We start from the raw sequence: 19,001 nt of genomic DNA on the forward strand, positions 1-19,001 counted from the left end.
AAAATGGAATTAAAATATAGTCAAGAACATCACAGTGCTATATTAAAGGGAAGAAAAAAAATGACAAGTTTTAAAGAAAACAGATTGTATATAATAGCACAGTGGTTAAAAACAGATGCTATTACAGAAAAATCATTTACTATTTATTTAAAATATGCTATATAAAATATACCATTTTAGTTCATTTAAAAAAACATTATTTTAGGGGCACCTGGGTGGCTTAGATGGTTAAGCACTGCCTTCAGCTCAGATCATGACCTTCAGCTTGGGTTGGTCTCCCAGCTCAGCAGGGAGTCTGTTTCTCCCTCTCCCTCTGCCTCTCCCCTTGGCTTATGTTCTGTCTCTGTCTGTCTGTCTCTCAAATGAATAAATAAAATCTTAAAACAACAACAACAGAACATCATTTCAGGGGCACCAGTGTGGCTCAGTTTTTTGGGTGTCTTACTCTTGGTTTTAGCTAAGGCCATGATCTCAGGGTGGTGAGATGGAACCCTGAGCCACATGTGGAGCTCCATGCTCAGTGTGGAGTCTGCTGGAGATTCTCTCTCTCCCTCTGCCTCTACCCCTTCCCCTGTTGGGCTCTCTAAAATAAATAAATAAATAAATAAATAAATAAATAAATAAAAAAAATCTTTTAAAAAAACCATTATTGTCGGAGTGAGCAGACTGAAAATAGAAATTTCTTAAAGGGGTGCCTGACTGGCTCAGTCAGAAGAGCATGTGACATGGAGAGAACCTAGATGTCCAACAGATGAATGGATAAAGAAGATGTGGTATATATATACAATGGAGTACTATGCAGCCATCAAAAGAAATGAAATCTTGCTATTTGCGACAACGAGGCTGGAACTAGAGGGTATTATGCTTAGTAAAATAAGTCAATTGGAGAAAGGCAACTATCATATGATCTCCCTGATATGAGGAAGTAGAGATGCAACGTGGGGGGTTTGGAGGATAGGAAAAGAATAAATGAAACAAGATGGGATCGGGAGGGAGACAAACCATAAGAGACTCTTAATGTCACAAAACAAACTGAGGTTGGATGGGGGAGTTGGGTAGGGAGAGGGTGGTGGGGTTATGGACATCGGAGAGGGTATGTGCTATGGTGAGTGCTGTGAAGTGTGTAAACCTGGTGATTCACAGGCCTGTGCCCCTGGGGCTAATAATACATGATATGTTCATTAAAAATTTTTTTTAAATTATTAAAAAAAAGAAGAGCATGTGACTCTTAATCTCTTGGGGTCAGTGAGTTCAAGCTTCACACAGTGTATAGAGATTACTAAAATAAATAAAGCTTAAAGAAAAAACTTCTTAAAGAATTGCAAAAATGTTCGTACTTAAAATTTAACATATGAACAACCTAGTAAAAGTCAAGAGTCAGCAGTGAAATCAAGCCCAATGCACCAGAATTTGCTCAGTAAGGAATCTGGGTGTCTTGCTCTTTCTGAAATCCTCCAAAATTCCTAAAAAATTCTACAAAAATCTTACAAATTTCAGCTATAAAAAAAATCCTGAAATTATGCCTGAGGGCTCTAAAACTTTTCAGCATGGCACTGATAACCGATTATGGACACTGATGGACAGTATACTGAGTATAATACCCACTTTAGTGCTACAGATATACCACATTGCTGATAGTATGTTTATAACTAACAGTAATATATGAATAAGACTTTTTTTGCATTTACAGCAAGTTTATTAAACTGCTATATTGCTAACAAAGTACTAGATTTTTGGTCACAAAAGAAAGTTGAGGTAGGCTGTTGTAACAACTGTTTCAGTGCTGGGTATATTTAGAAAATATTATAAAGAGATAGTTCTCCTTGGCAAAGTAGTCCATGATGGTAGTTTTGGCAGAAGCTCTGTATGTAGGGAAGTTCCTCCATATCCAGAATGTCTAGTCCATTAAGAACAAATGCTTCCCCTTCCATTATGGAAATGGTCAAATGTAATCAACCTACCACCAGTTATCTGATTAATCAACCTGGAGAAGAGTGCCATAGAGGGGACTCAGTATTGGTCTGCAGTGCTGCCAGATTGGGAACTCAGTGGGGGCCATAGTCAGGTCGGCCTTGGTGAATTAAAGTCTATGTTGGCAAGATGGCCACATTGTTCATGAACCCACTGCGTGATGACAAAAGTCACTGGGGTGGGAGGTGGACTGGTAGCCACAGAATGGGTCACCCTATCCACTGTTATGGTATTCTACATAACATTGCTTCTGATCAAGAAACTCACTTCACGGTAAAAATTTTTAGCCTTACTATGTTCTTGCCATCTTGAAGCAGTTTGTTTGATAGTGGAATAGTGGAATGACTTTTTGAAGACCCAGTTATAGGGCTGCTGAAAGGTTCTCCAGGAGTCTGTTTATAGTCTAAATTGGCAGCCAAAATACTGTGCTCTTTCTCCCACAATCAGGATTGATGGGTCTAAGAATCAAGAGATGAAAATTGGAATGGCAGCACTTAATACTAACCCAGTGATCGAGCAGCCAAACTTTTGCTTCCTGTTCATGTGCCCTTATGCTCTGTTGGTCTAGAGGTCTTAATTCCAGGGGCACCTGGGGGCCTCAGTCAGTTGAGAGTCTGCCTTCTGCTCAGATCATGATCTCAGGGTCCTGAGATCAAGTATCTTATCGACTCCTTATCCAAAGGGGATCCTGCTTCTCTTTCTGCCTGCTTGTGTGCTCACTCACTCCCTCTCTCAAAAATAAATAAAATCATTAAAAAAAAAAAAAAAAGAGAGAGAGATCTTAGCTCCAAAGGGAGAACTGCTTCCATCAGAAGACACAGCAATGATTACAGTAACTGAAAGTTAAGACTGCCACCTGTCAACTTTGGTCTTCTCTTTCCTCTGAATTAACTGACAAGGAAGGGAGTTGCTGTGAGGGCTAACTCATTGATCCTGATTGCCAAGGGCAAATTGGGTGGTTTACCACACAATGAAAGTAAGGAAGAGTATATCTGAAATTCAGGAGATCCCTTAGGGCTTCACTTAGCACTATGTCCTGGATTAAAGTCAATGGAAAACTACCATGATCTAATTCTGGCAGGACTGTTAATGGCCCAGATTCTTCATGAATGAAGGTTTTGGATGCCCTACTGGGTAAAGAACTATAACCAACCAAGGTGCTTGCTGAGGGCAAAAATATATGGAATGGGTAGGAGAGAAAGGTAGTTATCACTTATGACCACGTGACCAGCTACAGAATGAAGACCATAATCATTACAAATATTTCTTCCTTATTTTGTTATGAATATGCTTGTGTGTACGTGTGTATGTGTGCATGTATCTATATATTTGTTTTCCTCCATCTCTATTCCCTTATCATATAAGATGTATATGATTTTTATCATAGTATTTAAGGATTGTTAACTTTACATGATAGTATTTAAGTTACTAGATATAAGGGAAAGAGTGAACATGATCCAAGGACTTTGAACCTCTTCTAGGGAAAGAGTCAGCATATTTCAGTTGTAACAGGGATAGTTGTATCATGTTAGGTGGACATATGACTTTGTTATTGTCTTTATTTGGAAATTAAGTATGGTTTAAGGAGATGTGTACAAAAATTAAGTTGATAAGCAGTAGACTGTGATGATTAATTTTATGTGTCAGCTTGTCGAGGCCGTGGTGCCCAGTTGTTTGGTCAAACATCAGCCTAGATGTTGCTGTGAAAGTATTTTTTTAGAAGTGATTTAACTTTTACTTCAATGACTTTTAAGTCATTAAAAAAAAAAAAGCAGATTACTCTCCATAATATGCATGCTCCACATCCAATCAGTTGAAGGCATTAGAAGACTGAGATGTGGGGTGCCTGGGTGGCTCAGTGAGTTAAGCCTCTGCTTCGGCTCAGGTGATGATCTCAGGGTCCTGGGATCAAGCCTCGCATCAGGCTCTCTGCTCAGCAGGGAGCATGCTTCTTCCTCTCTTTCTCTCTGCCTGCCTCTCTGCGTACTTGTGATCTCTCTCTCTGTCAAATAAATAAATAAAATCTGGGGAAGAAAAAAAAAGAAAGAAAGAAAAGAAAAAAAAGAAGAAGACTGAGGTTTTCCACGAAGGAAGGAATTCTGTCTTTAGACTGCCTTCAGACTGCAATATCAACTCCTCCAGGATTTTCCAGCCTGCTGGTCCAACCTGCAGATTTTGGATTTGCTACCTCCCATAAATGAATGAGCCAATTCCTTCAAATAAATACCTCTAACGTCTCTCTCAGTCTCTCTCTCTCTCTCTTTCACTTCTCTCTCTCTCTCTAGATATGTAGATATTTCCATCTTAGGGATTGCAATCATAGGTAATACTATAAAGAAAAAATACATTATGGATATCTATGAAGATGGGATTTAAAATGCCACCCAATTATTACAGAGTGAAACCTCTATTGTATTTCATAAAATTTTGTCCTTTGTTATAATGCTGCCATAAAATGACACTGAGTACTTTTAATTAAGATGATAAATCAAAATTATTTGTTGATAAAATAAACTTTGGTCTCAAAATTATAATTTGCAAAAAGTTACGGAGGTAGTGGTAGGATGGTCCTTGTCTCCTAACCAGTGCTCAGCAAAGTCAGGGCCATGTGCATTGTAGAGACATTAGTCTTCTGGTTCTGATCACCCAACACTTCTACCCAATACAGCTTCATTATAATAAGGAAATATTTTAACCTTGATTGCTAGAACAAATTCCCCTAATTTATGTTCAGCAACCCTTTGTTCACTGATTTCACTGAATTTTACAAAACATAAATATTTATCATAGTCTAATGGTTTTCTTGGCCACATTTAATCATTCATTCAACAAATATTTAAGTGCCTAGTATTTACATCCTCTGTAAAATTAAGATAGGGGTGTTTGCCTGTTTTGTTCAGTGCCATGTCTCCAAAGCTGAGAATAATGGTCTTGCACAGAATAGGAACTCAATAAATTTGTGTTGGATTCATAAATGGAAAGAAGCATATGCAACACCATTGGTAATAATTTGTGCATTATCTCCTACACTTCGTGTCCAAAGTTGTGAATATATGTGTCTTAGTTGTGAATATAGCGAGTTCTTAAATAACTATTAGCTGTGGCAAAAAAGCTTTTAGAGAAAAGTGTTTTTGTGAGAGGGTTGAAGTCTTCCATGAAAAGGACAGGCAATCCTCAATGGACTTATTTCAGAAGTCTCCTTGTTCATTGGTTGGTTGTGAGATGGATTATGTTTTCCTCTAGCAACAAGGTTTTGCAAGGGGCTTGGATTCTCAGAGCTGCCTTCCTAAAACCTGTGACACCCCACGCAGTACTGCAGGGGTAATAGTGTGGAACCCTAATGCGCATGAGCCTGGGGGAAATCAGAGCTTTGGCTGCTGCACTTGCATAGGAGTCTGCTAAGCATCTCTAGAGTAAGAAGGTGAATCTCTGAAATGGGAGTACACTTCTGCGAGTACTCAAACTCACCTGGGCCTGGCAATTCATCTTGGGGATGGCAACAGGGATTTGGAGCAAGGGGGGCAATCCGCTCTGGAGCAGAGTAGGTCTCAGATACGAAGAAATTGCGAGATTGTGAATGAAACCACTATTAAGAGGCGGAAAGAAACCACTGAGTGTGGGGCTCCTGGGTGGCTCAGTGGTTTAAGCCTTTGCCTCAGGTCGTGATCCCAGGGTCCTGGGATCGAGCCCCGCATCGGGCTCTCCGCTCAGCGGGGAGTCGGCTTCCCCCCTCTCTCTGCATGCCTCTCCGCCTACTTGTGATCTCTCGCTGTCTATCAAATAAATAAATAAATAAAAATCTTAAAAAAGAAAAGAAAAGAAACCGCTGAGTGGCCTATCAAAGGAACAGGGAAGAAGGAACAAGAGTGGGGAGAAGTCCAGGCAGAGGCAGAAAGAGAAGGAAGTTCCAGTCAAACCAGAGCCTTGCCAATCTTAGGTGGTTGGTTGGCCATGTATGAATCAGGGGACTGAATTTACTAGAAAGTATTGAGCTTATTAGAAAATAAAGGTTGTTTTTAAAACTTGGTCTAAAAGAAAAGCAAGATCTAAATATTAGCTTTTGTTATTTTGTGACAAAAGAATGTGCTTAAGTAAAATATTTATCAAAGGGGGAATTTTTAAAAGTTGTCTTTATTAAATACTGAATATACACAGAATATTTTTAACATGTGTGACAGATATTAAAAACAATAAATATTCACATACCTACCACTCAATTTAAAAGTCAGACATTCATCATCTCACAGGGCTTAGGATGGGGCAAGAGAACATTTGCAATCTTTCGGGTAGTAGTGTGTTCAGAACCTTATAATCATCTTGGGGAAAAACTAAGAACAAAACAAGCCAAGAGCCTAGTCGCTTAATCAAGGATGTCAAAAACCGACATTCATAAATAATAGACTAATTAAAATATAACATTCATTGACCCTGTAAATGTTTTGAATAAAAACAGAGTTTTATATTTTAAAGCCCAAGAAATATTGCTAGAAGGAGTCGTCTGTGGTAAGTAGGACTATTTGTCAAGTGGTCCATGTTTACAAAGGCCTATTTCAAAAGAAGCAAGAAGATGGCTCTTTTACTAAGAAAAAAGAGCCATTATTCAGATGTGCTCTTTTTCTCGAAGACATTTTTTTTGTCCTGGCTCTATAATTGAACACTAACATTCCCCCTCCAGACCTAGGATTTTGTAAGAATCTCACATTTTAACCAAAGGAGTCTTTTTTTCCTTTGAGTGTGCTTTTAGTTCCCTGATACAGTATTCTTGAACTGCGCAAGATCTTAAAAACGTTATGACTCGGGTAAGAAACAGAGTCCTAGATGTATTTAGTACCATGTCCAGACTATTTTCATGAAGAAGTTCTGGAGATGGGTAGTGGTGTGATTGCACAACAATGTGCATGTACCTAATGCCACTGAATTGTACACTTAAAAACGGTTAATTTGGGCGCGCCTGGGTGGCTCAATGGGTTAAGCCTCTGCCTTCTGCTCAGGTCCTGGTCTCAGAGTCCTGGGATGAGCCCTGCATCCGGCTCTCTCCTCAGCAGGGGGCCTGCTTCTCCCCCACCCACCCACCCACTGCCTGCCTCTCTGTCTACTTGTGATCTCTCTCTCTTTGTCTAATAAATAAATAAAATCTTAAAAAAAAAAACTTCTATTAAAAAAACAGTTAAGGGACGCCTGGGTGACTCAGTTGGTTAAGCAGCTGCCTTTGGCTCGGGTCATGATCCCAGTGTCCTGGGATCGAGTCCCATATCGGGCTCCTTGCTCGGCAGGGAGTCTGCTTCTCCCTCTGCCTCTGCCTGCCATTCTGTCTGCCTGTGTTCACTCTCTCTCCCTCTCTCTCTGACAAATAAATTAAAAAATCTTTAAAAACAAAACAAAACAGGGATGCCTGGGTGGCTCAGTTGGTTAAGCAGCTGCCTTCGGCTCAGGTCATGATCCCAGCGTCCTGGGATCGAGTCCCACATCCGGCTCCTTGCTCCGCAGGGAGCCTGCTTCTTCCTCTGACTCTGCCTTCCACTCTGTCTGCCTGTGCTCGCTCTCGCTTGCTCTCTCTCTGACAAATAAATAAATAAAATCTTAAAAAAAAACATTTAAATAAAAAAACAAAACAAAACAAAACCGGTTAAATTGGCAATTTTTATGTTCTAGATATTTCGCCATAATAAAAAGATGGCACCAATCAACCAACAAGATGTGCAGGTCCTACTGGTTATGGGTTCAGATGCTAGTCTAGAACATGCTTCTCTATTCCATGATCCTCATCAGCCTACCTGCATGGTCAGGTGACTTAAGGTCAACATGGTCAGTGAATTAAGGTCAACATCTGGTAGATCCACACACCAGTTCCTACTCACCCGAGCACACGAGTTGTGATTCTCATATTGCTCTTAATTTATTAGATTCTATTTTTAGTAGCTAACTTTACTTTGGAGTTATTCCAGATAAACATAAGAGGGAGGAAAATTATAGGAAAAATGTCATTACTTCATAAATTGATTATATTTGTATGTATGTTGCTTTACTTTATTCTTTGTTTTTTTTTTTTTCTTTACCTTTTGTACTTACCCCAAACCAAATAAGCTTTATAGGCTCCTGTATCTACTTACATTATGTAAAGTAGTATTTTAGGAAGTCTCTGTGCTAAAACCTGTGAAGGATATTAAGAAATCTAAAAATGTGATTCCTGCCATCAAGGAGCGTGCAGTCTAGTTAGGGAGACATCAGTAAGTGCACCAATAATACTTGTAAAATTGAAGTGTAATATACATAGGTACACATGCCCATATCTTTTTCTTTTTAAGATTTTATTTATTTGACAGAGAGAGAGCGATCACAAGTAGGCAGAGAGGCAGGCAGAGAGAGAGGGGGAAGCCAGCTTCCCGCTGAGCAGAAAGCCTGATTCGGGGCCTGATCCCAGGACCGAGAGACCATGACCTGAGCCGAAGGCAGAAGCTTAACCCACTGAGCACCCAGGTGCCCCCACATGCCCATATCTTGAATGAGTTGTACATAAAATGTTTCATGAAAGAACATACTGTGTCATCTCCACTCAGATTAGAAGTAGGATATTCTCAGCATCCCCAAATCTCCTACATGTGCTTTCCTAGGTGACACCTACCCCTCCACCCCCAAGAAGGTAGTGATAACTGCCTTGGTGTTTGCCACTATAGGTTAGTTTTGTCTGTCTTTGATCTTTTTGTAAATAACATCATACAGGGCTGTTCTTTCATAGCAGGTACATTTCACTCAAGATTATTTTTGTATATGATACACCTATGTCATTGTTCATTTTCATTTCAATATAGTATTCCACTGAGCAAAAACACTATAATTTTCTCATTCTTTTGTTGAGGAACTCAATTGGATATATAATTAGGAGTGGAATTACTGGGTCATAAAGCAGACATGCTCAGCATTAATGGACATTGCCAAACAACTTTTCAATTTACATTTCAAGTTTGAATTTTCTAATTGTTTTTAATATATAGGAATACAATTAAATTTTGTATATTGACCTTCCATTCCAGAGATATTAAATTTAATTCTAATGGTTTGTTGATTCTTTTTTATTTTCTACATAAACGTTCAAGCGATTTGCAAATAATGACAGTTTTACTTCTTCCTTAACAATAGTTATACTTTTTTCTTTCTTTATCACATTGGCTAGAAAAACATGTAAAATACTGAGTATAGTAATAGTGGATATTCTGTCCCCAGTTCTCTTTCCCAATCTGAAGGAGAGGCTGTAGATGTTTCACCATTGAGTTTGACACTTGTCATTGGCTTTTTATACATGTACTTCATTATACTGGGGAAATTCTCTTATTCCATTTCTTTAGATGCCAGTGGTATTTTGTTTAGGCATAATTTACAGACTGCTAAATGAACAAATTGTAACCATACAACTCAGTATGGTTTGTCAGTAGTTTTTGACAAACCATTGTTAAAATGTAACCATCACCCAGATCAATATTCCCTTAGGTAAGTAAATACTTAGGAGAGAGTTGTTGGGTCATATGGTTAAGTGTATGCTAACTTTAAAAGGAAGTGCCACACTGTTTTCCAAAGTGGTTGTATAGTCCTGCCAAACTACAGAAAGTCTGAAAGAGAGTTCCAATTGTCCCACATTCTTAACAATATTAGAAATTGTTGTACTTTATAATTTTAGTCATTCTAGGGAGTAAGTGGTATCTCTTGTTTTAATTTTAGTTCCCTGATGACTAAGGACTTTGAGCATCTTTTCATATGTTTATTGACCATTCACATGCTTTTGTAAAGTGCCTTTTCAGGGCTTTGCTCCATTTGTTACTGGAGTGTTTATTATTAATTCAGAGGTGTTCTTTACTTATTTTGGATATAGTTATTTTGCCTGATAGGTGTGTTGCAAATATGTTCTCCTAATCTGTGGACTGCTTTTTCTCTTCCTAGTGGCATTTTTGATAAGAAGTTTATAATTTTAATGAGCCTTATTATGTTCTAGGAATTGTTATAGGTACTGAGGAAATAAAGGTGAAAACGATGTGTGTTCTAAGATAGTAAAGATATTCAGTTAAGTAGAATAAAATCTGAGCACAGCCTGTTAGCCATGCTGCAAAATCAGCTCCATGATAATGCATAAATTAATTTCCCTGAATCTCAATTTTTCTCACATGTAAAACAGGGATAATAATACATATAATGCCTACTTTGACTAGAAATAGGGGTGCTTGGTTGGCTCAATCGGTAAAGCATCTGCCTTTGGCTCAGGTCATGATCCAAGGGTACTGGGATCCAGCCCACATTGGGCTCCCTGCTCAGCAGGGAGTCTACTTCTCCCTCTGCCCCACCCTCTGTACTTCCCTCTGCCCCTCCCCCTGCTTGTGCTCTTCTCAAATAAATAAAATCTTTAGAAAAAAGGAAAAAATGTATGTAATATGCTTGACCTATATTAGACACATTTATAGTAGCTATAATATTTAAAGGATTTGGAAAGAGCTAATAATAAGAATGAAATAGTTGGGTAAATAGTTGTTTTGTTTAATAATCATATTGTTAAATGTTTTAACCGATTCACCCTCTGATAACTTTTTTTTAAAAGATTTTATTTATTTATTTGACAGAGAGAGAGATCACAAGTAGGCAGAGAAGAAGGCAAAGAGAGAGGGGGAAGCAGGCTCCCTGCTGAGCAGAGAGCCTGATGTGGGACTTGATTCCTGAGATCAAGACCTGAGCGGAAGGCAGAGGCTTAACCCACTGAGCCACCCAGGCGCCCTAGCTGATAACTTTTTTTTTAATTAAAAAAACCCCTTTTAAAAATAAAATTTTAAATAAAATGAACTATAGATTTTTGCTTTTGCAATTTGAAAGGAGAGTGCACCAAAACAGAGGTAAGTGTGCTATGCATGGATTTAGTCAACAAAATAATATTCCTTTATGTCTTTATAAAGAGCTTCATAGTTAAAGTACGATTAATTCACATCATTTTGAGTCTTGCAACAATAGTACAGATAAGAAACAGATATTTAGTGACTTGTCTAAGGTCATACAGTAAGTAGCAAAGTGCAATTTATATGTTTATTTGCCTATTTTCTATATATTTACCATACCGTGTTCCCTTTCATTATATCATGATGCATGATTGTAGTAGTAATAATATAAAAATGGTGTTGAACTTTCTATTTTTATGTAGTTTAACTATGAAGACAGTGAGTAGCTTGAAATTGAATGGGGAAGAAAGGCAGTCAAAATAGAAATTTCTTGCCCTGGAGCCCCTGGGTGGTTCAGTCAGTTAAGTAGTTCCGTCAGTTTAAGTGTCTGCCTTCCACTCAGGTCATAATCTCTGGGGCCTGGTATTGAGCCCCACTTTGCGGTCTCTGCTCTGCTGGGGAACTTGCTTCTCCCTCTCACTCTCCCTCTGTGCTCTTTCTCTCTCTCAAATAAATAAATAAAATATTTAAAAAAAACAAATTTTCTTGCCCTATACCCTATAGTATTCGCATTCTCATTTTCTTAGGTATATTGTTAAATATATAAATTATCGTTTTTCTTTGCTATTTTATATTGCATTTATAATTTGGCTGACTTTTTTTTTTTTTGGTTTGTCTGCTTGCCTCATCCATCCATGGTCTCTCAAGTTTCTGCTTCTACTAAATTTCAATAATTTCCTTCCCCTTTATGATTTCTACCCACAATTTTTTCCCTTATTGGGTTGTCCTCTATTGGTAATATACCTAGTTCCTATATCTTTTTTTTCCTTTACATCACTAAGTCAATTTCTTTATTTGCTGCCTTTTCTTCCTTTCCATGTTACATTATCACAGTGATAATTCACTAATAGCTCATTTTTGTAACAATTATTCTGGCTATTCAGTGATAATTCACTAAAGGCTGATTTTTATAATAATTATTCTGAGGTCTCACAGAAATCTAGTTCTATCAAAATACTGAGAACATTTTTTATAAACAGATATTAAGAACAAAGTATTGGAGGGCGAGATGGGGAAGGGGACATGGAGATTGAATGAGATACTATACTACTGTTTATGTTTTACAGATTCAGTTAAACAAACAAAAAAAAGCATATGAGACCTTGTTAGGAGTATAATACAAACTAGAACAAGACATGGTTGAGAGCCCTGAGTAGCTTACAATGTAGTGAAAGAGGGAGGCTAATATATACACAGTTCCAGTACAACACAGTGTTATTGGAACAGCAGCATGAAGTGCCAAAGGAGCCCTGAGAACGGAGAGCAGAAGTTACAGGATTCCTCCAGGTTCCAGGCAATTGAGTAGCAGCTGAACATGGAACTTACTATGCTGTGCTGTCAGATGTGTTTGTTTTATTTTGGTAGAAACAGTCGTGTATCTTGAGCACATAGTAAGTTTTATTGAGAAATATGGAAATGCAATGGGGAGTTATTTATTTGCACAGATATCATTGGTGGTTTTTGACAGTGTGAAATATACTGTTGCAGAGGACTGATGGACTCAGGACTTCTGCCAAAAAGAAAGCAAGAAAGAGAATCTGTTAACAACTCAGTGTTAGGGGTGAGGACAGGAAAGAAAATCTGAGTCCAGCAATGTGACAGACCTCAGGTGACTACTTCCTCATTGTAGGAATACTACGGACTAGTATTTGGTGAAAGAAGACAGTCCTTTAAAACCCTCCATTTCCTGTTTCTTCTCCCAGGTTTCTGCAGAGCTATGGGTTTTCAGGGAACATAATTGTTATGGCAAGTAATTAAAATAATCTTTTAAAATTTACTAAATTAGGGGCGCCTGGGTGGCTCAGTAGGTTAAAGCCTCTGCCTTCGGCTCAGGTCATGATCCCGGTGTCCTGGGATCGAGCCCCACATCGGGCTGTCTGCTCCCCAGAGGGCCTGCTTCCTCCTCTCTCTCTCTTTGCCTGCCTCTCTGCCTACTTGTGATCTCCGTCTGTCAAATAAATAAATAAATAAATAATCTTAAAAAAAAAATTTACTAAATTAATACACAGTCAATGCAAACATTTTAAACACTAAAGTGTACAAAATAAAAGTGGAAGTACCCCATTACACACCCACTTATTATACTCCCCAGTGCTAACAATTTGTTGTAATAGCTTTCCATTTTCCATCTATAGTTAACACACACACACACACACACCCTACACACATTTTCTTTCCCAAAATAAAATTGGTGGTATTCCCACCAATTTGAGGTTGAAGATATTAAAAGTGTGGGCTTTGGAGCCCGCCAGGACTGGGCTCAAATCCTCTCCAGCTTCCTGGCTGTTTCTACAGGCAGAACTTATTTCTTTAAGTTCACATTTTTTTTGTGAAAGGTAAAAACGGTAATTACCTTGTAAGTCTTGAGGATCAAAATCAATAGCGTATACAAATTGCTTAGGATAGTGCAAGGCACATAGTAAGTGTTCAATAAACACTATAATTATTGTCTATGGCCAAGTGACCTTTCTCATAATACTAGAAGGAAATATGTTATGCAAATGTTGTTCATTTTTTCCAACTATATTTAAGTGGGGGAAGAGCCTGCTTTCCCAAAGCATGAAACTGATCTCAGTAATAGTCAAGTGAGAATTCTCCTCGAATTTTTGGTGCAACTTTCCTGCACATCCTCCATCCCAACATCACTTTCTGACGTCTAGGAAGTGGACTTTCCAATAAAAAACTTTTGTGATTCATGTCGGGAAGAGAATGCTCAGCCATGTTAGGTTTTACACACTGTGGGCACTTTTGCTTTATCAGGCGACTGCTGGGTGGCACCCCTTGCAGCTAGCCTCCCGCAGCCGCGCCCCCTCCATCCCTTCTGGAGTTAGGGCTGCAACAGGAGAAGCCTATACTCGTACGAGCGGAAGGAGACCTGATGGACGAGGGGCACCTCTAGAACGAAGCAGGAGACGCGGGGTGTGTGAGGTGCGCCCTAGGGGTGCAGGCTGCTGGCGGAGGGGCCCGGTCCGAGCGCCGGCGGGAGGCTCTTCCCCGGGCGAACCTGGCACTTGGCTTTCACGGATCTTCGTCCGGGGCATCTTCCCCGCCGTCTGCAGCCCCAGGAACCCACTGCCTTCACTCTGCAGCCCCGGCCAGTCCCATCCTCTCGCTTTCTTTTTTGGCACTGCCCTTTGCCCTCCCCATGGAGTCATCTGTTTACTCTCCCTTCACTTGCCGTCACCCATAGGTCACCCTCCCTTTGCCAAAGTCACCCATTTTGTCCCTTTTCCCCCCTCACTCTTCATCTCTCCCCGGGTCGCCTTCTCAGAGGACGCTGCCGACGGAGATGCTGCGGACCCCGCGGCCAGGGTCTGCTCCCCGGAGAACCCTCCGTCCACCTTTGCCCCCTCCCCGGGGGCGCGGGAGGCAAGTTTCCGCCCCGTCCTTTCCCCAGTGACAGGACTTGGCGGCGGCCACGGCCAGGGAGGCGGAGGGAGGGACGGCCTGGCTCCCGAGCCCCCTCCCCTGCTCGCGAGCTCGCGCGGTCTGTGTCTCTCTCCGCAAGTGCGGAGACGCGGAGGAGGAGGAGGAGGAGGGAGTTGGGGGAGGATCTCCATTGAAATAAACAACCAGGCAGCAGTTATTAACACGAGAACATGGCGGCCGCAGCCTCAGCCACAGCTTCGGCGGCGAAGGTCAGCGCCGACGGCAGCCGGCACCTGACGGCGTGACCGACCCGAGCCGGTAACCGCGCCTTCCCTGGGGGCCGCGAGGGCGGGCGGGAGGCGGGCGGCGGGCGGGGGGCGCCGCGTCCCCACCCCCGGCCGCGACTGCCCTTCCTGCGCCGAGCCCGGCGGAGCCGTGCGCCGCGGAGAGGGCTGTTTTTGTGTGCGGGGAGCGCTGCCGGAGTGCGCGGAAAACGGGAGTTGCATCCCGGAGGCGCCGCGAAGCTGGGGAGTTGGGGCTTGGGGGGTGGGGAGGGCGGGAAGCGGCGGGGAGACGCGGAGTCCCTGGGAGAGAAAGGAGGCGCTCCAGCGCTTTGCGAGAGCTCTGGAGACGAGTCCCGGAGCGCGAGGCGGGCGGAGGCTGCAGCCCGCGGCGCCGGCGAGAGGTGAGAGCCGAGGCGCGGCGGGGAGGCCGGGGGCGCGGGCGCGGCCCCCGCCTGAGGAGCAAGGCGCCCGCCAGCCTGCCCGGTGCGGGGTCGGCGAGCAGCGAGGCTCCTGTCCCCTCGGGGGCAGAGAGGCTGAGACGGGAAGGTGAATCCTGAGAAGGTGCATTCTTTAATGGAAACGCAGAGCGGCTGCAGCGGAGGGTGGGAGTCGAGCGAGGGGAGGCAGGACTCGGGAAGTGCTCGGGGGTGTGTGAAGGTGAAGCGCGATGTCAGGGGCGGCGGGCGGGCTGAGACGCCGGGAGGAGGGGATCGGCGGCCCGGGCCCGTGTCAGCGCCGGGGGCGGGGGGCGAGGGGCGCCGCGCGCCGCGGGCGGACGCGAAAGAGCTGCGGCGGGCGGGGCGGGCGGCGCGCTCCGGCCGAGCAGGCCGGGTGGGGGCGGGGAGCCGGGGGGCCGGACCGCGGCGGCGCGGAGCTGGGCTCGCCCCTGACTTAACTTTCTGGGTGCGGGCATGTGTGCAGGAGGCGCGCTGGGGCCGGGGCTGGGGGCGGGAGGCGGTCCGGGAGGTTCCGGGTTGGCTCGCCAGCGCCCCCTTTTCTCTCCCCCTTCTCCCCGCCCCTGAAGGGACAGGCCCTCAGGGCCCCAGGCGGGAAGCGGGAGGGGCCCTCCCGGCGGACTCGCGACGGTCACGCCCCGGGCCCGGGGACACTTCTCCCTCGGGCCTCTGGGGGCTGCTGAGAGAGGGGGCCGGGGTCGTCGCGGCGTGCTGGACCTCCCCGTCCCCCGCCCCTCGCCCCTCCGGGGAGTCCCGGAGGCGCCTCTTCCGAGATCGGGGGTGGGTCGGTCCCTGGTTAGATGGTTCCTCCCTTTTCCCCCTCCCTCTGGTGGTTTCCGGGGCCTGCGGGACCGAGGGGCGGGAATCGGGGACCCGAGCCCCTTGCACCGGCCCAGAACTGGACCGGGCCTTACGCCTTCTGGATCTGTCACTGGTAGGGGAAACTTTCCCAAACCGGGGACCAAACCTGAACACCTCCTCTGCCACCTCGTCCTCTAATCCCACTCCCACTCCACCTCCTCCAACGCCTTCCCCTCCCACCGACCCGAATCTCGCTGCGTGTGACTGATGGGGCAGTGAGCCAATCGAAGGCGGGGAGCTGACCTGCCGGGTGTCGGTAAGCCAATCGTAGGGACCGGAGGAAGGAAGGGGGCGGGGTTGCTTCCCGACCAGTTAGAGAAGAGTTGCACGCGGGGCGGGGGAGTCATGGAGACGCTGAGCTAGCCACTCTTGTCCATCCCTAGTCACCCGTTCCTTGGTCTGTGCGGTAGTGTCACTTAGAGGGTCTCTGACCCGGGGGGGCACGTAGTTTACGCGAGATACTGTATTTTTCTTGGTACCACTAGAGACGTCGTCTTAGGCACGACGAAGTCTAAAGCCACTTACTATGTGGCAGTAACTCTCCGAGGCCCGTTTCTAAAATGGCATATATATTGTAGTGATCGTGTTCTGGACCTCAGCGGCGGGTTTACGTGCAGAGGATCATCGGAGTTAGCAGTTTACACCTACCTCAGTTTCACTTAGCTCCTCCAGGGTGGGAACAGTGAAATTTGCAAGGGTGCTCTGAAAATGAAGGCATCGGGATAGCCTTACGTCAATTGATTATTGGGAGTGTAAAGCATCATTGTTTGTCATGGCTTCACTGGTTCCTTGTTTAGTTAGACCGCCAGCTCCCAAAGTGCGCTTGGAAGTTCGGCATTTGGGATGACATTAAAAAAAAAAAGTTGTCGTTTATGGTATGCGTTTTGTTTTGTTTTTTATTTTTCCTGAGTAAACAAAGTGAAGTTAGGAACCAAAGCATCAGTGTTTGAAACATAAAGCGTTAGTATTTAAGAAGCCAAGCTAGTCAAAGCATATTTGTCTACAGAAAAAAGTCTGAAGTGTAGTTTGCTAGATTCCTCCCACACAAAAGATTCTTAAAAAAAATAAATTAGTTTTGTTCTTAAACACTGCTGAATTGTACAGTGTGTGTGTACTTTTCTGGTTTTTGCAGGGTTAGGAGACATTTTTGGTTGTTTTATGCTGGTTGTTGGGTTCAGTCCAGTGACTTTATTAACTCCTGACTTTTAAGAATAGGGAGGATAGGTCTTTGGTTCTCAATAAAAAGCACAGGTTGCTCTTTAGGAATAAGCTGTCTTTAAAAAAGGCAGCAGCTGCTACAGTGCTTTTTTATGTGTGTGTATGTGTGCTCCTGTTCTTTGTTGGTGAGGTTTAGTGTACACTGACAGCAGCAAGGATCCTTTTCCCAACTGGAATTTGTAAAATCTTTGGGAGTTCAAAGAGTGAATCATGTTAAACAGAATGAATTCATTCATTTCGTGTTAAGTATCCCTTGAATTGAACTGATCTTGAGAGGTTTTTTTTTTTGGTGTGTGTGTGGGTAATCTTATGTGCATGGTATTTATCATATCTACAGCTTTCTCAAGATTTTATTAATATTTGGTTACTATAAGAAAGAATTGAGGAACTGTAGTTTTAGGAAACAGTATTTACCACACTCTATAAATGTGTTCTGTTGCAATACACCATTCTCAAATTTATAATGTGAATTCTTAATTCAGTATAATTTTGAGTGTTTACATAGACAAAAATTAAATTGCATTTTGCTGTAGCCCTTTGGGTGTTATTTTAGTGATAAAATAACAAAAACTGTGGGGATATAACATTCAGCTGCCAGAAGTGGGGAATATCATAAACAACATTCAAAATTTGACAACATTGAAAATCCCCCATCATTAGTTAATTTAGTTACTGATGGTCACTCTGACATGTGCCCTTCTCTCTTTTTTGTATGTATAAGAGCAACACATTATTTTACTTTATTTTCTACAATAGTCCTTGAAAATGTTCTCAGATTTTTGGTGGCAGAGAGTAGCAAGTCCTCTAAAGCCTGGTTAGAGGGAAAGAAAAAAAAAAACAAAAACCCTCTCAAGCATATGGAGACATCTAGAAAAAGATGTGCATCGTCAGCTGTGATTCCATTGTGTGCTCTCAGTCTAGATCTGAGCCTTCTTCCTCCTGGGGATTTCGGTCTTAATAGAGGAGTTCTTTGATTTTTAGATGTCAGGTTACAGAAACAGGGTAGAAAAAAGCTCACCAATTATGAATTTTAATGTTTTTTAGATAGTTTGGCTCTGATTTTAACCTTTTATTGGCTAAATATAATTTATATGACTTTCATTCACCGTTAGAGGAACATTTCACTGGAAATGTAAAATGTAAGGGGACTTAGGCTGTGGTATGAGTGCATAAAGGGGTAATGCTCCTTGGTTGGCTTTATCTATAGCTATATCTTATTAAAGCTTTCTAAGCCTCACAATTGAGGACCTGTGGGCAATGCTTTCATTACACATCCTATATTTAAGGATTCAGTACCTTAGCTGTTTCAAATCACATCAGGTTTAAATGTGACCCTTAAGTTGACAGCTGAATTTCTTTTTTTTTTTTAAAGATTTTATTTATTTATTTGTCAGAGATAGAGCACGAGCGAAAGCGAGCACAGGCAGACAGAGTGGAAGGCAGAGTCAGAGGGAGAAGCAGGCTCCCCGTGGAGCAAGGAGCCCGATGTGGGACTCGATCCCAGGACGCTGGGATCATGACCTGAGCCGAAGGCAGCTGCTTAACCAACTGAGCCACCCAGGCGTCCCACAGCTGAATTTCTTAGAAAAAAAAAATGTTTGTGTTGTATTGGTTTTAAAAGTGATTCTTTTAAGCAGTTGTAGGATATTAGGTAGCAAAAGAGAAGTATCTTTAAACAATTTTTCTAGATGTTCAGTTTTCTGAAATGCACAGTGTGTTCTTATTTGATGTTTTGATCACTATTATGTCATGGTTGAAATTATATTTAAAAGCCTAATTAATGCTTAGCTATTTTTATGACAGAGCTGCTGTTTAAGAAATTACTGGCTTTTCAGTATTCTGTGTTTATAGTTTTGTTGGGATTTTTGTTATTA

The 19,001-nt window shown here is 42.6% G+C and overlaps 1 protein-coding gene across 4 annotated transcripts in view; it reads left to right on the forward strand.

Annotated features, from left to right (window-relative positions):
• The first annotated feature begins 14,338 nt into the window (after nucleotides 1-14,338).
• NCOA2 (nuclear receptor coactivator 2) overlaps nucleotides 14,339-19,001 on the forward strand; it is a 303,782-nt gene continuing 299,119 nt past the window's right edge. For 3 of the 4 annotated variants that reach the window (XM_059166252.1, XM_059166254.1, XM_059166253.1), the window contains exon 1: nucleotides 14,339-14,627. The gene's annotated coding sequence lies outside the window, so the exon portion shown is untranslated. The remainder of the gene's footprint in view (nucleotides 14,628-19,001) is intronic. The other variant, XM_059166251.1, reaches the window with a different exon arrangement.

Source organism: Mustela lutreola, chromosome 3 (assembly GCF_030435805.1).
Source record: "Mustela lutreola isolate mMusLut2 chromosome 3, mMusLut2.pri, whole genome shotgun sequence".
Lineage (NCBI taxonomy): Eukaryota > Metazoa > Chordata > Mammalia > Carnivora > Mustelidae > Mustela > Mustela lutreola.